The sequence below is a fragment of the Papio anubis genome, chromosome X (assembly GCF_008728515.1).
Source record: "Papio anubis isolate 15944 chromosome X, Panubis1.0, whole genome shotgun sequence".
NCBI classification, from domain to species: Eukaryota; Metazoa; Chordata; class Mammalia; order Primates; family Cercopithecidae; genus Papio; species Papio anubis.
This window is the reverse complement of record NC_044996.1, coordinates 5,382,509-5,404,986: the sequence shown is the minus strand read 5'-3', so window position 1 is coordinate 5,404,986 and position 22,478 is coordinate 5,382,509. Positions and strand designations below refer to the sequence as shown.

At 44.9% G+C, this 22,478-nt stretch overlaps 1 long non-coding RNA gene across 1 annotated transcript; it reads right to left on the bottom strand.

Annotated features, from left to right (window-relative positions):
• Nucleotides 1–15,829: 15,829 nt before the first annotated feature.
• LOC116272154 lies at nt 15,830–21,134 on the bottom strand. The gene is made up of 2 exons (XR_004180887.1): nt 21,050–21,134; nt 15,830–17,788 (listed from the first exon to the last, which is right to left on the bottom strand). It is a non-coding gene; the product is annotated as an uncharacterized LOC116272154 (long non-coding RNA).
• Nucleotides 21,135–22,478: the final 1,344 nt, after the last annotated feature.

Below are 22,478 nucleotides of genomic sequence, written 5' to 3'. Positions count from 1 at the left end.
AGATAGATAGATAGATAGATAGATAGATAGATAGATAGATAGATAGATAGAGTGAGTGAGTGAGTCAGTCAGTTGGTGGGCATACCCGATCTGGAGAAAAATAAAGCGTGGGTGCGGGGCATGCTTGTTATTTTCTATGGGGTGGCCAGGCAGGGCCTCACTAGTGAAGGGGCATTTGAACAAAATTTTGAAGGAAGTGAGGGAGCAAGCCGCATTGAGGTCTGCAAGAAGGGTGCACCAAGCAGAGAGAGCAGCAATTGTGGGGAGATGGAATCTTAGCCCTACACTGTACTGTACTGAATACTATTATACCGTCCTAATACTGCAAACACAGTTGGATTTTCAACTTTGAGAATCAATCTATAACAAAGCCCAGATGACTTAATTATGACTAAACGACAATGGACAATGGGAAGGTACAAATATAGCTGTGATGGTGCTGTGATGCACTGCTCAGATCTCCCTTGAAGACCAAAAATTTTACTTCCCTAGCTGGCTTGAGAGCTGTTAGCTGTCGTGAGCCCTCATCAGAAAGTGTCTTAGAAAAAGATAGGCACCTCAGCCAAGATCACCCCTGTCCTCAGGAAGCCCACATCAATGATTCAACTTGAAGGTATAAAGGTCCAGCCCCTTACCCCAACTTGGGACATCTCTGAAAGGCCATCTCAGCTTCAGAGCTCCCTGTGGGGTTAACTGAAACCTTATTTGAAACTGCCCACTTTCTCAGTCTGTTGAATTTTGATTTCTTCCCTCCCCTCCCCTTCCACAGGTGTTGATCCTAAGAGTACTCCCTAAGAAACTTCCTGCACATTACTCTCCATCTTAGTCAGCTTCCTTGGGAACCTGGCCTGCAGTAACTAACAGCTGGCAAAAAGCTGGGAGGAGGAGGAAGGCAGATGGCAGGAAATGTAGGCACATTAACTTAGGGTTAGCAATTTAGGATTGTGTCCTTTGCCCCGGCCTATCGCAAAAATAAAATAAAATAAAATAAAAAAAGAAAAATCAATAGTTGTCCCCAGTTCATAGAAAGAGAAATACAGATTTAGGGATATTTAAGGATACAAAAGTAAACAATAGAAAACTTAAAAGTGGCAATAAATCTATATAGTAAAAGGAGAAGGGAAAATGGCAGGGAGAGATGAAACAAAATTTGTCATGAGTTGATAACCAATGAAGTTCATTGATGAACACCTGGGGTTTATTACACTATTTTCTGTAATCTTGTATATGTTTGATCAATTTCCAAAATCCAAGGTTAAAAATATGTACATAAAAAGGGGAATGGATAAGTGATCTCATCTATCATAGGAAGAAGTCAGCAATGTCTAAGGTTGAAAACATTAGAAAGTTGATATAGCAGTAACATAGTATTTAGAAAGACAGGGACAATCTACTAGAAGAAATGAAAATAGAAATATTTAAAATGAGAACAGAAGAGGGAAGGTGCAGGGCAGAGGGCCTTTGTTTTCTGTGATATGTATTTTGGTCTTTTTTGACTTATGTGTTAGTGTCCTCCCCCAAAAATTGTATGTCCTAACACCCAGTACCTCAGAATGTGATCTTATTTAGAAACAGGGTCTTTAACAGGGTAATCAAGTTAAAAGGAGGTAACTGGGTTGGGCCCTAATCCAATATGATTGGGGTCCTTATCAAAAGAAAAAATTTGGACACACACACAAACACACAGAGAGAAGACACTCATGTGAAGACAGTGGATTGAAGTGATACATCTACAAGCCAGTGGATGCCAACAATTGCCAGCAAACCACAAGCTAGGAAGAGGCAAGGAAGCATTCTTCTATAGGTTTCAGAGGGTGCATGGTCCTGCTGGCACTTTCATTTAAGACTTTCGGTCTCCATAACTGTAAGACAATGCATTTCTGTTGTTCTAAGCCACATAATTTGTAGTACTTTGTTACAGCAGCCCTAGTAAACTAACACTACCTATAAACAATTCAAAATTTAACAAGATTGATGGGCTCAGCTGGGATAGAAAATTATATACACCACTTGGCACAATTGTGTGTGTTTGTTTTTGTTGTCTGTTTGCTCTGGTGTAAGCTTGAGGTTTTGCTGGGGCTCATAGCAGCAGAAAGACAAGAGTGGGAGCAAGTGGAGAGAGCCAGTAAGAGAGCAGTTCAGGTGGCTGACAGTGGTTAAGAAGACTAGTGGACTGGGGACAAAGAAAGATCTAGGAGATGGTTGAGGATGTAGAGAGGCAGCAAGGGTGTGAGAGTACTGGTTTTAGTCCCAGAATGAGATCCTGAAATTTAAGATTTCTGAGGTAAAACAGATCCTGGTGATTTAAAGGTCAAGGATGTGGCCTTGAAGCTGGGAGGCTGAGGCGGGGAGGAAGAGACTGCTAGAGGTTAGAGATGAGGAAGAAGTCAAGGGTCTGTGAGTGGCACAAGCTGCTGATGAATACACTGCAGTCCCCCAGAATGATGACAGGACACAGGGTACCAAGGTCATCTGTGAGCCTGGTACCTGAGTCTTCAGTGAATGACGGATAAGGGCCAATCAATGCTATGTAACAAATGACCACAAGCTTAGCGGCTGTAAACACCACTCATTTATCACCTCCTAGTTTCTGTGGGTCAGAAATCCAGGCACAGCTAAGCTGGGTCTTAAGTTCAGGATCTCAAATGGTTGCACTGAAGGACTGCATTCTCACTTAAAGCTCAGGATTGTGGATAGCACAATCCACAGGTGCTTAAATCCTTTATATAAGATGGTGCAGTATTTACATATAACATACACACATCCTCCCATATACTTTACATTACCCCTAGATTACTTATAATTCCTAGTACAATGTAAGTGCCATGAAAATAGTTGTTACACTGCATTATTTATGAAATAATGACAAGGAAAAAAGTCTGTACATGTTCACTACAGAGACAACCATCCATCTTTTTCAAATTCAACAGTTGGCTGAATCCACAGATGTGGAACACATTGGTAAGGAGGCTGATTGTAGTACATTCTACCCGTACGCAAGGGGTCACATACACTAGGGGGCAGGAAACTTGGGGGCCACCTAGAATGGCATCTACCACAAAAGAGCCCTATCTTGAGTCTCAATTCCAACAGATAACAGAAAATTTAGTCAATTCCACATTTTCCCAGTTACTTCAGGATTGTCTTACTAATTACCAATTATTGTTATCAAGCGATTTAGGATTGTCTCTTTTGCCCCAGCCTATCACCTAAATTCTGTAAGGCTCTTAAATTCAGAGAGAGAGAGCAAGAGAGAAGAGAATCTGCTCGTTGTCAACGGCAACCTGTCCTTGCCAGCATCCACTCCAATGTACAATCCCATCCAGTGCTCAGAGATAGCATACCTTCATGCTGTCTTCCAATGTGGTGGTGTCATTCTAACCTGGTTCCTAGCTGCACAGTCCATGCCATTTTCTATTGTGACATTTTTTGGAGGTGCGCTCTCCCTCTCACTCTCTCGGTCTCTCTCCCCCTCTCCCTCTCCCTCCCTCCCTCTTTCTCTTTCCCTCTTTCTCTCTCCCTCCCTCTCTTACCTCCTTGGAGGCACAGGAAAATTCAGCTGCTTTCTCATGCCACTTTAGTGTCACAGGAAGCAAAGGGGACTGCCCCAGATACTTCTGTAGCTAAGATATGTGGATTTGGTGTGAGAGGAGTTCTAGGACTCTGGACCTTCTCTTGCCTCCCCTCGCTCTTGGACTTCTACCCCCACCTTTGATCCTAACTCCAGGAGGAGGGGACAATGCACATTGGCAAACTGGTACATAGTCCCACACAGTGGTAGGATGAGGATTCAGGGGAGAATTCAAGATCTGTCTCTCATTCCAGATCCAGGGATCCTTGGATGGGCACTCCTCAAGGGCAGGCTCTGCCCAGTCCATTTACTACTTTTTCACCGGGGCTAGTACCTTCGTGGGGTTTCAACGGTTCGGGATGAAAACCATGATGAGAACTACCTGGATGAGGAAAGGGAATGTCCCAGGCTGTCCTCAGCCCAATGCCAGTGAGGGCTCTCTCCCCTACAGAGTCACAGGCAGGGCCCTGGACTCTGTGGGCACATGAAATGGTGTTCCAAGGAGGAGCCTAACGTCAGCTGTGAATGTTACCCAAATACGCTGGGCACGGAGGGCACTGTTCCCAGAAGAGACTATCTCAAGGTGCGTGAGGCAATGTGCGAGAACTCTGCTCTCAATCTGAACTCTGGAGGGTACAGATGGTCATCCATAAGCATCTAGTTCCATAGCCAGGTCTGTGCTGCCCTGAGGACTGAGGTGCAGCAGTAGCAGCTCTAGGCTCCCTGGGGTTCCAGAGGAGTGAAAGTGAATGGCAACACAACCAGAATCTGATTCTGTTTTACTTCCCAGGAAGAAGTGAAGTCCCATGGAGCATGACAGGGCAGCCAAGGGGCTGGGCATCACAGAAGCCCTGACGTTTGCTGGGCTCCTACCCTGGGTCACACACTCTGTCAAGAACTTTAGGAGCTGAGACATTCTCTCATGATGGAAGAGGTTAGTCCCAGTCCCATTTGCCTGTGGACATCTTGCATCATCCTCTGAACAATCTTTCCCTTGCTTCCTCTTCTTTCCAGTTCTCGTCCCACCCTCTTCCCTCTCTTCTTTTCTTTTTCTTCTCCCCTCAAGCCCAAGACTTTCCTGTCATGCCAGGCAATGATTCAGCCACTTCAGTTCTGGGTGGGTGGATAGGCAGGGCTTAGAGCAGGCAACCCTCGTGCTGTCAGAGCCAAAAAGTAGAGGAATTGTAAAAGCCTCCACCAGGGGTTGCCTAAGCTCTGGTGTTTTGCCCCCACTACTTTAAAGGCGATTCATTTAAAACAAAACAAAACAAAACAAAAAACAACCAACTTACTTTGTAAAGCATAAGCTTAAAATAAGAAAAACAAGTGCCTAACCAGATCTTTGGAAGTACTGCACTGCACTGTCACTGAGTGATGTATGACTGGCTCTCTTTCCGTTTGGACTGCATTCATCTGAATGGAATGGGTACATTGGTTACCTGCTTCTCTCCTGGCTTTTGCTGTTTCTCTTTGATCTAGAAAGGATTTATTCTTACTCTCCCAGATCTCTTTACAAAGAGCCTCAGGGAAGGGAAACAATGATGGCTGTTTGGGAATAAAGGGGGGCTCTCACAGTTGAAGTTTTCCCCATCTGGGCTTGGGTAAGGAGAAGGGCTTCTGGTCCCTCAGGCCTGTCAGTCGCATACCTGGGACCTGTCCCATAGTCATATAGACCTCAGGTTCTGACAAGAAGATATCTTGCAAAGCAGAGCCCACAGCTGGAATTCAAGGCAGAGCCCACTCCCTCTTGCCAGCAAAGCAGGACTGTCCCTTCTGAAGTAAGAGCCAGAAGACAAGATGGACTGGGAAACACTGCAAAGACATTGCTCCTCAGCCTTTGGTGACGTTCCTCCAAGGTCCCCTCTCATAGGTGTGTTATGAGACATATCTCAGGCATGAATGGATGCATCAACAAAAAGAATAGCTAAATACAGCCTGAAATATGACACCTTTAAGGGTACAAACAGAAGTGTAGGAGGAAGGATCTTCAAAGATATGCCAAATTACCATGACTTCAGATCAGTGCTTAGAAGTAGTCAGTAGTTTATGCCAAACAAGTATAGTGAGAAGAGCAACCTTGCTGGGTGGGTGAGGAAAATCAGTCCTCTTTTCTATCATATGAGACTAATTATTAAAAGAATTTCAATTTTGTCTTTATTAAGACATGAGTTCCTTATGTATTACATGCTATCTTCTGCTTTTTATTTGAAGAAATGTGGCATTTGGGAAGCAGCAGATGTCCCCCCTGTGGAATCAGTATGAAATGATATTTTTGTAACATCATTAAAAAGTCTATCAAAACGGGAAACTTTTCTAACACTCTCTAAGGGACCGATAAAAACACTCAAGAGGAGGAAGGCTTATCAGCGGAGATTCCTGCTAAAGGGCAAGTGTATTCACATATGAAACACAGCTTTCAAAGTCCTCAGAGCCCACAGCTGGATTTCTTTCCATCGAATCTTGGAGCCTAAGCATTGCAGTTAAATCCTGGGCAGGAGCAAGGCCTTGAGGCCCACGGTCTTAACCCTTACTTTGTATCCCAATGCAGAAACCACCAGCTTGCCCCCAGCTGGCTGCCTGGTTCCCACCTTTCTGATTGATGGTGGCTAAGCAGTCACATGATAGGGCAGTCTAAAGAGGATAAACTCTGTTGCAGCAATGTCTCATGCCTGTAATCCCAGCAGGCAAGGGAGGGCGAGGCAGGTGGATCACCTGAGGTCAGGAATTCGAGACCAGCCTGACCAACATGGTGAAACTCCGTCTCTACTAAATACAAAAAAATTAGCATGGCATGGTGGCAGGCACCTGTAATTCCAGCTACTTAGGAGGCTGAAGCAGGAGAACTGCTTGAACCCGGGAGGCAGAGGTTGCAGTGAACCGAGATTGCGCCACTGAACTCCAGCCTGGGCAACAAGAGCGAAATTCTGTCTCAAAGAAAAAAAGAAAAAGTATGAACTCTGGAATCAGACACGCCTTATTTCAACCCTAGCTCCTGTGTGACCCTGAGCCACTGCTAAACTTCCCTGGGCCCCATCAGGAAATGTGAATCCCACAAACAGCCAGCGGAGGGACCCACTTCCAGCCTCCAGTAAGTACTCAATCAACTGGGCCTTTATGAAGCAGGTTCTGCCTGCCTGACCAGAGGCTAGCTTGTGGAGTTCCAGATCCCAGCCTTCTCAGCCTGCTTCAGCTCCAGCCCAGTTGGGGCAAAGCTGCAGCAATTGCTGGCTCTCCTGAGCCCCACATGGCTCATATCATGGCTTGTGAACTTCAGAGAGATGCATAAGGGCCAGCGAAATATTTTCAGTTCTGAAGCCACAGCCTGTGCCATGTGGGGGTTTTCAGCCTGCACTGAGGTGATGCATCTGACTAGGCTCCAGGGCTTCGTGAGCATTTTCCTGAGGGCCCCATCTATGGCTACTATCATGCAGTGTAACTTGTTTTCAATATCAACAATGAGTTGCTTAAAGAATAAGTTCTCTTTCGAGACCAGCTGGCCAACATGGTGAAATCCCGTCTCTACTAAAAATACAAAAATTAGCCAGGCATGGTGGTACAAGCTTGTAATCCCAGCTACTCAGGAGGCTGAGAAGGAAGAATCGCTTGAACCTCAGAGGCGGAGGTTGCAGTGAGCTGAGATCACACCACTGCACTCCAGACTGGGTTACCGAGTGAGACCCTGTCTAAAATAAAATAAAATAAAATAAAATAAAATAAAATAAAAATAAAATAAAGATTAAGTTCTCACTGGGATACAATTAGCACTCTTCATACCACCGTCAGTCCACAGTGTGGTCCAAAGTCAAACAAAAGACCCCAACCCCAGGAGTGTTTTGCTATTCTTTTCCAATAACATCTTTGTGGATCAAATTCATTCCAGACTTTTCAACTCATTGAATCCTCACTGCTGCCCGAGGGCTGTGCACTATTTTTCTCTCCAGAGTACCAATGCACAAACTGAGGCTTGAAGAGGGTCATCACTGGCCTGGGCAGGGCACTGGGCTGGACTGCTAGGCCCTGTGCTTTAAGGGTAACCATGATCTGCTCTCATAGGCAACTAGAGCACATGGAAGGTCACAAGGCTGAGAGCAGGGGTGGATAGGCAAGAGTTTCCAGATCATAGGCTGTCAGAAAACCCCAATTTTACATGTGGAAAAGTACATTTTACAATTCAGGGTCCAGATTAGTTCTAAGTTATTACTGTTAGCTACCAAGTCTGAGTGAGTAAGCCCTGAACACCACTGTCTAAAGGACTTTATGGCCCCACAATGCTGGGATGTGGGTTCTACCATCCTCATGTTACGTGATGAGAAAGTGGACATAAGCTGTCTAAGGTCACACAGCTAGTAAGTGACAAAGGCAGGACTCAAACCCAGTTTCAGCTAGTGAAAAGCCACCTCACTTATCCCCCTGTGCTCTACACAGATTTGGTGAAGAAGGAAACGATAGAATGTGTGACCACAATAAGCACCATGCTACAAGGAGATCCTGTGCTATTTCAGCTTTGTGGCCAACTGTCCTAGGAAGGGCGCCCTCATGAGGTCAAGGCTGGAGAAAAAGCACATATCCAGGAACTCTAGCCCTCTGCAAGGCCTCAACAAATGGTGGCTCTTACTGGTGTTAGTATCACATATGCACAGATAATTTTCAGAATTCAGAAAGGGGATGAGGTGTGTAGATCAGTTACACCTCTCAGAGTCTAGCAAACACGTTGACATTTAAACAGTGAGATGTATGAATACAAAATATGATAAATGAAGAAAATTCAGTATTTTATAAACAGTTTCGTATCATCCATTTTAGGTTTTACTACCAAGAGAATTAAGAGCAGGCCTGTGAAAAACCTTTTGCTTGCCAGAGCTTTATGGATTAGGGTTTTGTGAATAATAGATCATGGGTCTATACTGCCCTAGGCATCAATTTCCACACAGATCAAAAAAGAGGCTTCCCGCCTTACAGATTCCTGGTACTGAAATAGCCCTCAATTTTCAAACCTGTCAGTTCACCCAAGTCGATTCTCACTGCCTCCCTATTGGCCCAGAGCCACTACACATAATCCATGGATGGAATCTAAGTCCCCAACCAGGCCATATCCTGTAGGACCTTCAGGACTGGAAACCTACAGTCTCACAGCTCTTCTTCCTTCTCCCCAAGCTGGAGGCTTTTCCCTATCTGCCCATCTCCCATCTACAGGCTTCCAGGCTCAGGCCAGCATCCCCACACACTTATTCAAAAGGTCATTCCTGGGAAAACAGAAATGTGTCTTCACCACTGTTAGTAATACTGTGCTTTATAGTTTACAAATCACTCCCACAGGAATCTCATCCCCCAGGAGATAGACTGAGAAGTTTTATTACTCCTGCAGGTGGATGGTTAATATTGTACCCATCTTCCGGATGAGATAATTATAACGTAGAGAGGTATAGTGACTTTCTGAGTCACACATCCATTGAATGATGGAGCCGGGTTCAATTCCAGGTTTATAACTACAAAGTTTGTGCTTCCTGCCCTGCTTGCCCTGTGGAGGACAGAAGCCTGACTATCTTTATCTGGGTAGTTTTCTCTCTCTCTCTCTCTCTCTCTCTCTCTCTCTCTCACACACACACACACACACACACACACACACACACACACACACCCCTTTCCTTTACAGGCAATGGATGAAATCTCATAGTTTACCAAAATCTCTAAAGCTCGCTTGCCAGCAATCCCCCAGTGGACTTGAACTGATGGTGCCAGGTTTGGGTCATGGGGTAACATAAAAGCAGGCAACTCGATCAAAGCAGAGCCCCTCTTCCATCTGCTTTCCTTTCCATCATGAGGATGATTTTATCTCATCTGTCAGAGTGACCACTGCCTTTCATGGAGATGGCAGGAGGCAAGTTGCTGAAGAACCTGACAAAGACTTAGAGAAGCCTAGAAACTCGGCCCCAGAGACCATCCCTCCTCTACCTCCACACAGAAACACACACACACACCTATACTCACACACACTCCCAACAGATTGGGAGCCTACATCTCCCAGGCAGTTTCCACAGAACTGTGCTGAGAGCCCATGTCTCCCAACTCCCAGGACTCAGACATAGGAGCCAAATTCTTCTTGCAGCCACATAAAGGCTGTGGTGATAAAAGACAGATGTTTGGCGAGACACAGCATGAAGCAAATATATCCTTTAACCAGGTTCTGGCCTTACCCTTTGCAGAAAGATGTGGAAACAAATAATCATTTGATTACGAGAATTGGCTTTGTGGGTTCTAAGGTGGGAAGTGGTGGGAGGAAGCCAAGAACAGGGAAGTGCAACAGTGACACTTAGACCCTTCTTCCCTTCTCATAGGTAAAGTACTCTGTTGATTCTGTTTTGTCCATGTATCCCTCAAGCAGGGGTTGATATCTGAGTCCTCCACCATTTTCTTAGGCGGGCTTGTAAGTGTCCAAACAGCAGGTGCCCACAGGGCATGAGACAGCTAGGGACAGGCAGACATGTCGAAGCTTGTCCTTGGAGTCTATCCCACTTGGCCCCTAATACATGCCATGTCAAGCTCTAGTTCTCCTTCCCATTCCAAGGATTCCTTATCCTTTGGACCCTTTTCTTTCTCCTGGCCAAGTCACTTCTCTCCCACCTCTCCCTGCTTCCCCAAGGTCTGGGCTTATCTGGTCTCTTGCAGGAGCAATTTCAAGAGCAGGCATCAGAGACTTTTGGTGTTGGGTCAGCAGTTTCCTTCAATCTTTTTTTTTTTTTGTCATAGTGGGGGCTGGAGGCATGATATTCAGGATAAAAGTAAGAGCAACATGTTGGGGAAGAATACACAGTAAAACAACCAGATCAAGTCTTCATGTGTGACCCTCCAAGAGTCCTCCCACAAGGGCAGCTTTGTAACCTCCAGAAGAAGATAGCCTCTTCTATCTTAGGTCTTCTATCCTAACAAATAGGGGCTACATAGGCTCAAAGTAAAGGGATGAAGAAAGAACTATCACACAAACAGAAAACAAAACAAAAAAAAAACAGCAGGGGTTGTTATTCTAATATTAGATAAAACAGACTTTAAACCAGCAACAGTAAAAAAAGACAAAGAAGGGCATTATATAATGATAAATTATATAAGTCCTCAATTCAAGAAGACTTAACTATCTTAAATACATATGAACCCAACACAGAGCATACGGATTCATAAAACAAGTACTTCTAGACCTACAAAAAGATTTAGACAGCTACACAATAATAATGGGGGAGTTTGACACCTCACTGACAGCATTGAACAGATCATTGAAGCAGAAAACTAACAAAGAGATTCTGGACTTAAATTTGACACAAACAATTGGATCTAATGGACATCTACAGAATACTCTACCCAACCACCATAGAATATCTATTTTTTCATCTGTACATACTCTAAGATTTATCACATGATCAGCCATAAAGCAAGTCAATAATTCAAAAAAACTGAAATCATATGAAGCAGGTTCTTGGACCACAGTGAAACAAAAATAGAAATCAAAATCAAGAGAAACTCTCAAAACCACACAATTACCTGGAAACCAAACTTGCTCCTGAATGACTTTTGTGTAAAAAATGAAGTTAAAGCAGAAATCAAAAAAATTACTTTAAATAAATGAAAACAGAGATACAACATACCAAAATCTCTGGGCTGCAGCAAAAGCAGTGTTAAGAGGAACATTTATAGCACTAAATACTTACATCAAGAAAACAGAAAGATCTCAAATTAACAATCTAATATTGCAGCTAGAGGAACTAGAAAAACAAGAACAAACTAACCCCAAAGCTAGAAGAAAAGAAATAACTAAAATCAGAACAGAACTAAATGTAATTGAGGCTCAAAATCCGGACAAAGAATCAATGAAACAAAAAGTTTATTATTTGAAAAGATAAACAAGATCAATAGTCTGCCAGCTAGATTAACAAACAAAAAAAGAAAAGATTCAAATAAGTACAATCAGACATAACAAAGGTGACATTATAACTAATCCCACAGAAATACAAAAGATCCTCAGAAAAGATTCTTTTTTTTTTTTCAATAGAGACAGGGTCTCACTATGTTGCCCAGGCTGGTCTCAAACTCAAGCAATCCACCTGCCTCAGTGTTGCAAAGTGCTGGGATTACAGACATGAGACACCGTGCCCAGCTGTTCAGAGATTATTAAGAACACCTCATTGAACACAAACTAGAAAATCTAGAAGAAATGGACAAATTCCTAGAAACAGAGGAAATGGATAAATTCCTAGGAACAGAGGAAATGGATAAATTCCTAGGAATAGAGGAAATGGATAAATTCCTGGAAAAACACAACCACACAAGATTAAATCAGTAAGAAATTAAAAGCCTACACAGACCAATAACAAGTTATAAAATTGAATTCGTAATGTAAAAAAACCTACCAAGGCTGGGCACAATGACTCACACCTGTAATCTTAGCACTTTGGGAGGCCGAGGCGGGCAGATAAGTTGAGCTCAGGAGTTCATGACCAGCCTGGGCAACATAGTGAGACCCTGTCTCTACTAAAAAGACAAAAAAATAGCCAGGCATTGTGGTGTACACCTGTGGTCCCAGTTACTCGGGAGGCTGAGGTGGGAGGATGGCTTGAGGCTGTGAGGCAGAGGTTACGGTAAGCTGTGTTTGCACTACTGCACCTCAGCCTGGGTGACAAGTGAGACCCTGTCAGAAAACAAACAAACAAACAAAACAAACAAAACCTACCAACAAAAAAAGTACTGGACCAAATACATTCACAACCAAATTCTACCAGACATATATAAAACAGAGCTGGTATTCATCCTACTAAAACTATTCCAAAAAATTGAGAGAGACTCCTCTTTAACTCATTCTACAAAACCAGCATCATCCTGATACCAAAATCTGGCAAAGTCATGAAAGAAAAAAAAAAAAAGAAGGCCGTGCACAATGGCTTATGCCTGTAATCCCAGCTACTTGGGAGACTAAGGCATGAGAATCGCCTGAACCCAGGATGCAGAGGTTGCAGTGAGCCAAGATTGCACCTTGCGCTACTGCACTCCAGCCTGGGTGGCAGAGTGAGACTCTGTATCAAAAAAAAAAAGAAAAGAAAAAGAAAAGAAAGGAGAGAGAGAGAGAAAAGAAAGAAAGAGAGACAGAGAGAGAAAGAAAGAAAGAAAGAGAGAGAGAGAGAGAGAGAGAGAGAGAAAGAAAGAGAAAGAAAGAAAGAGAGAAAGAAAGAGAAAAGAAAAGAAAAAGAAAACTACAAGCCAATATCCCTAATGAACATAGACACAAATACCCTCAGGAAAAAAAAAAAACTAGCAAACTGAATCCAGCAGCACATCAAAAAATTAATTGCCCATAATCAAGTAGGCTTTATTCCTGGGATGCAAGATTGGTTCCACATACACGAATCAATAACTGTGATTCACCACATAAACAGAAGTAAAAGCAAAAACCATTATCATCTCACCAGATGTAGAAAAAGCTTTTGATAAAAATCCACCATCTCTTCATGATGGGCAAAAGCTGAAAGCATTCCCCTTAAGAACTGGAACAAGACAACGACACCCACTCTCACCACTCCTATTCAACATAGTTCTGGTAGTCCTAGCCAGCAATCAGGCAAGATAAAGAAATGAAAGGCATCTAATTAGGAAAAGGAGGGCCAGAATGGCCAGGTGTGGTGACTCATGCCTGTAATCCCAGCACTTCGGGAGGCCGAGGTGGGAGGATCACCTGAGATTAGGAGTTCATGATCACCCAGGCCAACATGGCGAAATCTAAAAATTAGCTGGGCGTAGTGGTGGGTACCTGTAATCCCAGCTACTCTGGAGGCTAAGGCAGGAGAACTGCTTGAACCCAGGAGGCAGAGGCTGCAGTGAGCCGAGATCGTACCACCGCACTCTAGCCTGGGCGACAGAGCGAGACTCCATCTCAAAAACAAAAAAACAAAACAAAACAAAACAAAAAGGAAAAGAAATCACATTGTCTCTCTTTGTTGATGATTCTATGCCTAGACTCAGCCAAAAGGCACCTAGAACTGAAAGTGATTTCAGTAAAGTTTCAGCATACAAAATCAACGTACAAAAATCAGTAGCATTTTTTTTTTTTTTTTTTTTTTTTTTTTTTTGAGGCGGAGTCTCGCTCTGTCACCCAGGCTGGAGTGCAGTGGCCAGATCTCGGCTCACTGCAAGCTCCGCCTCCCGGGTTCACGCCATTCTCCTGCCTCAGCCTCCCGAGTAGCTGGGACTACAGGCTCCCGCCACCTCACCTGGCTAGTTTTTTGTAATTTTTTAGTAGAGACGGGGTTTCACCGTGTTAGCCAGGATGGTCTCGATCTCCTGACCTCGTGATCCGCCCGTCTCGGCCTCCCAAAGTGCTGGGATTACAGGCATTTTTATACACCAAAAATGTTCAAGCTGGGAGCCAAATCATGAACACAATCTCATTTATAATAGCCACAAAAAATTAAAATACCTAGGAACACATCTAACCAAGGAGGTGAAAGATCTCTCCAAGAGAACTCCAAAACAGAGCTGAAAGAAACTATAGATGACTTAAACAAATGAAAAATCATTTCATGCTCATAGATTGGAAGAATCAGTATTATTAAAATGTGCATATATCCACAATCTACAGATTCAAAATTATTTCTATCAAAATGCCAATGTCATTTTTCACAGAATTAGATAAAACTAGTCTAAAATTCGTATGGAACCAAAAAAAAAAAAAGTCCAAATAGCCAAAAGAATCCGAAGTAAAAAGAATAAAGCCAGAATCAACACATTATCCAACTTCAGGCTATACTACAAGGCGTCAGTAACCAAAACAGCATAGTACTAGTACAAAAACAGATACACACACCAATGGAACAGAATAGAGAGCCCAGGAACAATGAAGCACACCTACAACAAAGTCTTTGACAAAGTCAACAAAAATACGCAATAGAGAAAGGAATTACTATTCAATAAATGGTTCTGGGAAAGCTGGTTAATCATATGCAGAAAAATGAAACGGGATCCTTACCTATCACCATATACAAAAATTAACTCAAGATGGATTAAATATTTAAGTGTAACACCTAAAACTACAAAAATCCTAGAAGAAAATTCTAGACATCGGCCTTGGCAGATAATTCATGACTAAATCCTCAAAAGCAATTGCAACACAAACAAAAATTGACAAGTGGGACCTAGTTAAACTGAAGAGTTTCTGCACAGCAAAAGAAACTATCAACAGAGTAAACAGACAACCTACAGAACAAGAGAAAATACTTACAAACTATGCATCCACAAATGTCTAATATGCTGAATCTATAAGGAACTTAAATCCACAAGCTAAAAACAAATAACCCCATTAAAAACCAGGCAAAGGACATGAACAGATGCTTCTCAAAAGACGACATACAAGCAGCCAACAAACATGATAAAATGCTCAACATCACATCAGAGAAATGCAGATCAAAACCACAATGAGATACCATCTCACACCAGTCAGAATGGCTATTATTTAAAAGTCAAAAAACAGCAGATGCTGGTGATGCTGTGGAGAAAAGAAAACACTTATACACTGTTGGTGGGAGTGTAAATTAGTTCAGCCACTGTGAAAAGCAGTTTGGAGATTTCTCAAAGAACTTAAAACAGAACTACCATTTAACTCAGCAATCCCATTATTGGATATATATCCCAAAGAAAATAAATGGTTCTACCAAAAAGACACATGCACTGGTATGTTCATTGTAGCACTATTCACAATAGCAAAGACATGGAATCAACCTAAGGTTCCATCACCGGTGTACCGGATAAAGAAAATGTGGCGCATCTGTATCACCAGTACTTTACAGTCATAAAAAGATGATATCATGTCCTTTGCAGCAACACAGATAGAGCTGGAGGCCGTTATCCTAAGCAAATTAACACAGGATCAGATACCACATGTTCTTGCTTGTAAGTGGGAGCTAAACATTGGGTATACATGGACATAAAGACGGGAACAACAGATACTGGGAACCGCAAGAGAGGAGAGGGAGGGAGGATGTGGGTTAAAAAACTACCTATTAGGTACTATGCTCACTACCTGGGTGACAGGTTCAATCCAACCCCAAACCTCAGCATCATGCAACACACCCTTATAACAAACCCACACATGTACCCCCTAAATCTAAAATATTAATAAAAGTTTAAAGTTTTTAAAAAGAAGAGAGGCTAGTGGGGCAATGATTGTACAATGATGTGAAGGCACTGAATGCCACCGAACTGGACACTTAAAAATGTTTAACATGGTAACTTTTATATGATATATATTTTAACACAGTTTTAAAAAGAACAGGAGCTGGGGACACTGTCCAAGCTCTGTTTGGTGGTATAACCCCCAGTGCCCCACAGGCACCACAGCTGCACATGGAGCCATGTGTTATCTTTCCTGGATGCTTCCACCAGCTGAGAATATGTCAGTTTTGAGGCAGATGTGTTTGTTGGAGGACTAGGGGTAGGGATCATCTGTATGTCTTCTCCCAGGCCTGTCCTGGGGCACGGGCCCTTTTGCAGAAATTGAGTACTTAGCTCTTCTGGCCCTCCCTGCACCCCACGGCATCCTTGGTGTTCCCCTGGGTCAGGGACTGAGGACCAAGTCATACATAGGCCCGTTTCTCAGCACTGCAGGTCATCATTCTGTCCTCTGTTCACTGCCTGTCTCCCTATTCTGACTCACAGCTGGACTCGCACCTTCCATGAAATCAAAGTTAGCTGCTGTTACTTTTTGCTTGGGAACATGTCCTTCCTGCCTCTGCCAATCTCTTTGACATCTGGGTACTCAAGGAAAGCTTCCCCTGTAAGCTCTCTGAGGAGCCATAGGTTATTTCTGCAGAGTCCCTGAACTGCTCCTGTTCCACCCACTCTTGTTCCACCTTATTTTGTCCCCAACCATGCTAACATGGGCAGTGTCTGGGCCTCCAGCTGTCAGTTTATATGTCCTATCCCTCACTTTCCATCCCATAGCTCTGACCACCACTGCCTAGCTTGATTTTGGCAGTTTGTCCCTAAGACTAGCAGTCCCCAAGGAAGGTTCCAATACATGTGTCATCTCTTTCACCCCCAAACTAGAATCAATGACTGCCAAACATCAAAAGTACGAGGTAAAAATCCAATGGTCTTGTTTCTGGCCCACTGTGGGTATGCAACAGGAAATTCACGTGCGCCTTCACTGCTCTTTTTCTCAGGGACGTTCTCCTGGCATGTTAGCAAGGTCCAGTTAAATTTCTCAGGGTGAGGGTCCCCTTGGAGAAGGGAGTGAGTTGGTGTGGATTTCTGTACTCAAGGTAGAGCACTTCCAACAACCGGGAGCTCTGGGCATCCCACCCCTGATCTGGGCAAATCTGGCATGAAGTCTACACACTAAAAATAGCTTTCCCAGTACATCAAAGTGATGGTAGAGGCTTCCTGATCTGGCTTGCACACCACAGGTGAAGTCATTGGTCACTTACCAGTGTCTGCCCACTTAGGTTCTAAAGTCCACTGTATCAATGACATCATGCTAACAACTGGATGAGCAAGACGTGGCAGGGATTTTAGAGGCCTTTGAAAGACATAAGCACTTCAGAGAGTGGTAGCTTAAGCCTTCAAAGATTCAGAGCCCTGCCATATCAACGAAGTATTTAAGGGGCTACTGATCAGGGGCATGCTAGGACCACCCCTCCAAAGTCAGAGGCAAATGACTGTATCTCACACCTCCTACCACTAAGAAGGAAGCACGATGCCATGTAGGCCTCTTTGGGTCTGGAAGCAGGGGACCAAGCAGTGGAATGACCTCACTTATTATTTCTCCTAGTGATCCACATGGGAATTTGTGCTTCCCATCCCAATACAGTCACCACTAGCAAAATTCATCTCTTTAAATTTAAATTAAAATAAAATTAGTTATTTTATCTGAATTTTAGATAATTAAAATTCAGTTCCTCAGATACACCAGGTACATTTCAAGTACTCAGTAGGCACATGCAGCCAGTGGCTACCTAATTGAACAGTTGATCCTGGCTATTCAAATGGGAATGCTTCCACCAGTACACACAGTAGGAGTCCCACTGAATTATGAGCCATGGCTGACAACTGAATTACAAGTCATGGGAACCTTGGGTTCATTCATCCTGCTATGGCTATGGGACTAAGCAGGTGTAAAGAAGAGTAGCCATTCTGTCAGGGGTATTGGCTCTGATCATGACGAGGAGGCAGGGTTGTTCTTACACACTGTGAACAGAGAAGGATATATTTGGCACCCAGGTGATCCATTTGAATGTCTCCTAATAATTCTTTGCCCAATTTTTATGGTAAATGGACACATGCAATTTCCACAGTCTGAGAAGGTCATGGGGACCATGGGTTCAGAACCAATCCTCAGGGATAAAGGTCTGTTACTCGACCAGGTAGGTCACTGAGAACAGCAGACATGGTGGCTGAGACTGAGAGCACTCTAGATTGGATAGACGAGGAAGACCATGAGCATCAGTTGTGGCTTCAAAGCCAGTTGCAGTCATGCGGGCCATACACCATCCCACTACCCTGCCCCATGTTCAACTCCCCAGGAAAAGGGCCAAGCCAAATCCTGGAGAAGTTATTCCCAAATGAGGGGAGCATCCTGTGTGAAGCAAGCCCATCTGAGGCCTGCAAGACATGGGCTGTGGTCGATGCTGTGGTCGTTCCACAGCCCAGCCTGATGGCGGAGATAATCATTCCCCTGCCTGCCAAAGGTGTTGCGTGATGATGGCACATAACTCTCTCTCCAAATATCAGTCAAGGGGTCAATGAAGGGTGGAGAGTACCAACACCTGGACTCCAGCCTCTACTTGCAACATCTCAATAGAATCTTCCCAACCATAGAGCTCCCTGAGGGACTGACTCAATTCTACTTCCCTCACTCTCTTACAAGTGTTTGTTTTTGTTTTTGTTTTTGTTTTTTTGAGATGGAGTTTTTCACTCGTTTGCAACGGCGCAATCCCAGCTCACTGCAACCTCCACCTCCCGGATTCAAGCGATTCTCCTGCCTCAGCCTCCTGAATAGCTGGGATTACAGGCATGCGCCACCACGCCCAGCTACTTTTGTATTTTTAGTAGCGATGGGGTTTCTCCGTGTTGATCAGGCTGGTCTCGAACTCCTGACCTCAAGTGATCCACCTGCCTTGGCCTCCCAAAGTGTTGGGATTACAGGCATGAGCCACTGCGCCTGGCCACAGGTGTTATTTTCTAAAACACGTCTTACCCTTTCAAGTTGCAGGGATGAACTAGTGAAGGCCCCAAACACTGACCAACTGGCATCTCACAGCCTCCTCTTCCAGAATGCCTTTGCGCAGGTGTGTCTGGGAACCTCTAGCTATGGGTGTGTGCCTCCTCGGGCACTGAGGGTTGGGGGCGGGGAGCTTCAGCTATTGTCAGATGGCACAGATTGTGCAGGACATCTTGTTAGGAGGAAGCAGTCTGGAAAATGGTAGTGGAGAAAATCTGGCTTTCCACTGATGGGAAAGCTTGACCTTCAAGGGTGGCCTTCTCCTGTGGGAAGGTCTGCCCTGGACCCACGTGCTCACACGGCAGTACTGGCCAGCTTTCTCCCAGAACAGGGCTTGCCTGCTGCTCAGAAGGAAGGGTGCTGCAGGGCACCCACATGTCTGCAGACTCAGCCTCTGTGGTAAGAGCTAGTCAGGTGCCTGCCCCTCAGCAACACTGGCAGCTCATGCCCAGGGAGGCCATTGCAGAGGAGATAAGCATCTGCTGGGATTTCAGGGGGCTGATTGCTTCCCCTCCGGGAAGCTGTCTGTTGCCAGGTGATGCCCAAATCCCAGTGCGTCTGGTTTGAGCTCTGCATGACTCAGCTACCAAGTTGCTTCTGGCCAGAGGCAGTTGCTTGGTTACCTAAGAGATAGCAGACATGTTTTGCTGTGAGGACATTTACTCCCTGCTTCTGCCCCCAACAGCAGCAGTGCTCACGCTTCTTTCCCTCACTGGCAGGAGATCTGACCACCACCCCGGCCAGCCACCAACCCCACTGAGGGTGCACTTAAACCTCTCCCACCATCCCCAGTACTTCAAGGGAGAATGGCCATGTGACCATGGGAGCCTGGAAAAAGTCTTTCACCCTGGTACTGCTCCATGTTCAGAGTCTGGGTTCTCTTTTTGGTTTGTAGGCCCAACCAGCACCGTCCTGGGATGGGGCTGTCTTTGCAGATTCTTCTTTCTGGCTAAGCGAAAGGCCTCACATTCAGTGCTTCCTTCTAAAACCAACTTGTCAACTCCAGCATGTTCTCACCCAAAGTGGGAAAGGGTAAGAGCTGCCACCCTTCTGTGTTCACTGAGGGTGTGCCGCTGGGTCCTTCTCAGCTCCTTGGGTGGTGGTGGCAGGACACTGGGGTTGGGAGGAGGTGGCAATGTTGGGTGAAGTCCAGCTAGCCCCACCCTCCCTGCAGGGTACCTGTCAGTAAACCTAGGTGGGGTTGAGGACACCTGAGGGCTCTCCCCATGTGGCCAGCATTGCTGCTAAGCGACTTGTTGCTCAGGAGGGGCAGTGGCATGGGGCTGCTGCCCATTCTCAGAATTAGGTCAGAAAGATGGGTGTAATCTGGTTTCTGCACCTTGTCTCAGGAACTCGCAGTTCTGGCCATGGGAAAGTACTCAGGTGTCTCAGGTGGTCTGGCCACCTCTCCTTGAGTCTGTATCATTCCTTAGCCTCCTGTGCTGCCAGGTCTCATCTTGGGCCCTCCTGGGCAGGAGCCAAAAACTTTCTGGGCATGGGGAACGTGGGATTTAACAGGCTGCCTGGAGGGGTCGTCAAGGTCAGGCTGGGTTTTTGCTCCTGATCTCAGGATGGATCCTTGGGCCCACACAGGCATGCATTCTCCTTAGCCAGACTTCCCGTATTTGCTCCTGGCTGCAGCAGCACAGGCTGAGGCGATGTTCCAGATGTTCAATGTGATCTGCAGTCAGGCAGTCCACAGTTATTTCTATAGCATGTGCCATGTGTCAGACCCTGCCAGGCCTGGGGCCACCGCCTGGTGCAGGGCAGTTTCACAAAGCTGGCAGAGGCCTCATGCCATATTCTGGTGAATGCCACAGGTTTTTCCTGGACTGCTAAACACCAGTTCTCCACGGGCACCCCAGTCAGAGTTTCAGGGTGGGATTCCTGAGGTCCCACTGCCGGGTCCCTCACTCTACATCCTGCAGGCTTTCTTCCATCCTCAACCTTTTAGATTCCCCACCACACTGAATCTAAAAGGGACAACGTGATCTCCTGCTGGTGGCTCAGGAGTCGCCTTCCTACACCCCACTCCATTCATCAGCCCCTGTCACAGCATGCCTGCCTCCCAAGAGAGAGTGGGAGAGGTTGAGCAGGGCTACCCTCGGCTCACAGGCATGGATCGACTGGGGCAGGAGTCAGGGGAACTCCTCTTTCTGGCCCACCCAGCTATCTGAAAGTCCCCACCATGCTCCCCAGTACTCACAGCTGAGGGAGGAAGGGCTCACCAGAATCACTGGGCAATCCTGATGGGCATCAAGTCTGCTTTGATTATAGATGAGTGGGTAAGAGGCTCCTCTCAACTTGGGGTCTTCTTAGGAGAGTAGTGTCAGCAAAGAGAACAGGTTTCAGCCCTGTTCTGGAGACCACAGACGCTGGAAGGCTGGGACACCATTTGCAGCCCCACGCCATTCAGACAGAGCGAAAGCAAGGTCTCACGCTGTGTGGTATTTCAGCACTTTCAAATTTACCCGTGGCAGCTTTTGTGTTTGGTTATTTTATAACACTACTCACTATACAATTCTGTCATGCCCATTTTTGTATCAAAAAGGGTGCTGTAACTTAAAAAGACTGGGTATTTCCAACTTCTGGAATATTCAACCATCTTTGCAAGGACGTTTTAAATAGGCATGAAGGGTTGTGTTGTTTTTAATCAAGCTAAGGATCTGGAATCAAAGGTTTTAGTTTACTCCATCTATGGTGTATCTTAAAATCTGAGCAAGACGTCCTTGCCTTTTTGAATTTGATGATTGTGCTGTGAAACACAGCTCAGTTTTAGGTACCACACCAAAACTGAAAACCTGAGCCTGGGAGGAAATGAGCTCTGACAGGTAGGTACAGTGACAGGCAGTGGTGACACTACAGCTTGTGGGTTCCCACCTGTCAAGGAGGAGCGTGGTCTTAGCAGGGGAGATTTCAACGTCTCTCAAATCCACCTGTGGCAGTTTTTGGTGTCTTTGGTTATTTTTATAACCCTAAATACTTATATACAATTTATATACATGTACAAAATGGACATGTACATTATATATTTTGATACAAAATATGCACAAGTACATATTTTGTATCAAAAAAGAGGTTCTCAGAAGAATTCCACTTCCACAAAACTAGAGTAGATATACTTTTCCCTATTCTTCCAACTAAGTGACCTAAAACCCCTTGATAATATACACAAAACAAACATAAGACTCTGAAAGGTGGAGTGAAGGCAGATCAGATAGGGACCTTGTGACCTGAGGAACAATGGAGTTAATTAGTTCTCTGGTGTGTGTCTCTCTTTCTTTCTTTCCCTCTCCTCTTCTTTCCCATTCCTCCCTTCCCCTCTCTTTTTGTTTCTTTCCTTCTCTTTCCCCTTCCCTCCCTTCCTCCCTCTCTCTCTCCCTCTCTCTCTCCTCTCTCTTTCCCTATCCTCTCCTTTCCCCTTCCTCCCTCCCTCTCTCTCCACCCTCTTTCTTTCCCTCTCCTCTCCTTTCCCCTTCCTCCCTTCCTCCCTTTCTCTCTCTCTCTCTCTCTCTCTCTCTCTTTTTCTTTGCCCATATACACCAGACATGGAGCTGAAGGAGCTAGGATCCAGAAATGTCAACAAACACAGAGGAAAGAAGAAAGAAGGAATGAAGGAAAAGAGGGAGGAAAGGGGGACAGTAAGGGAGGGAGGAA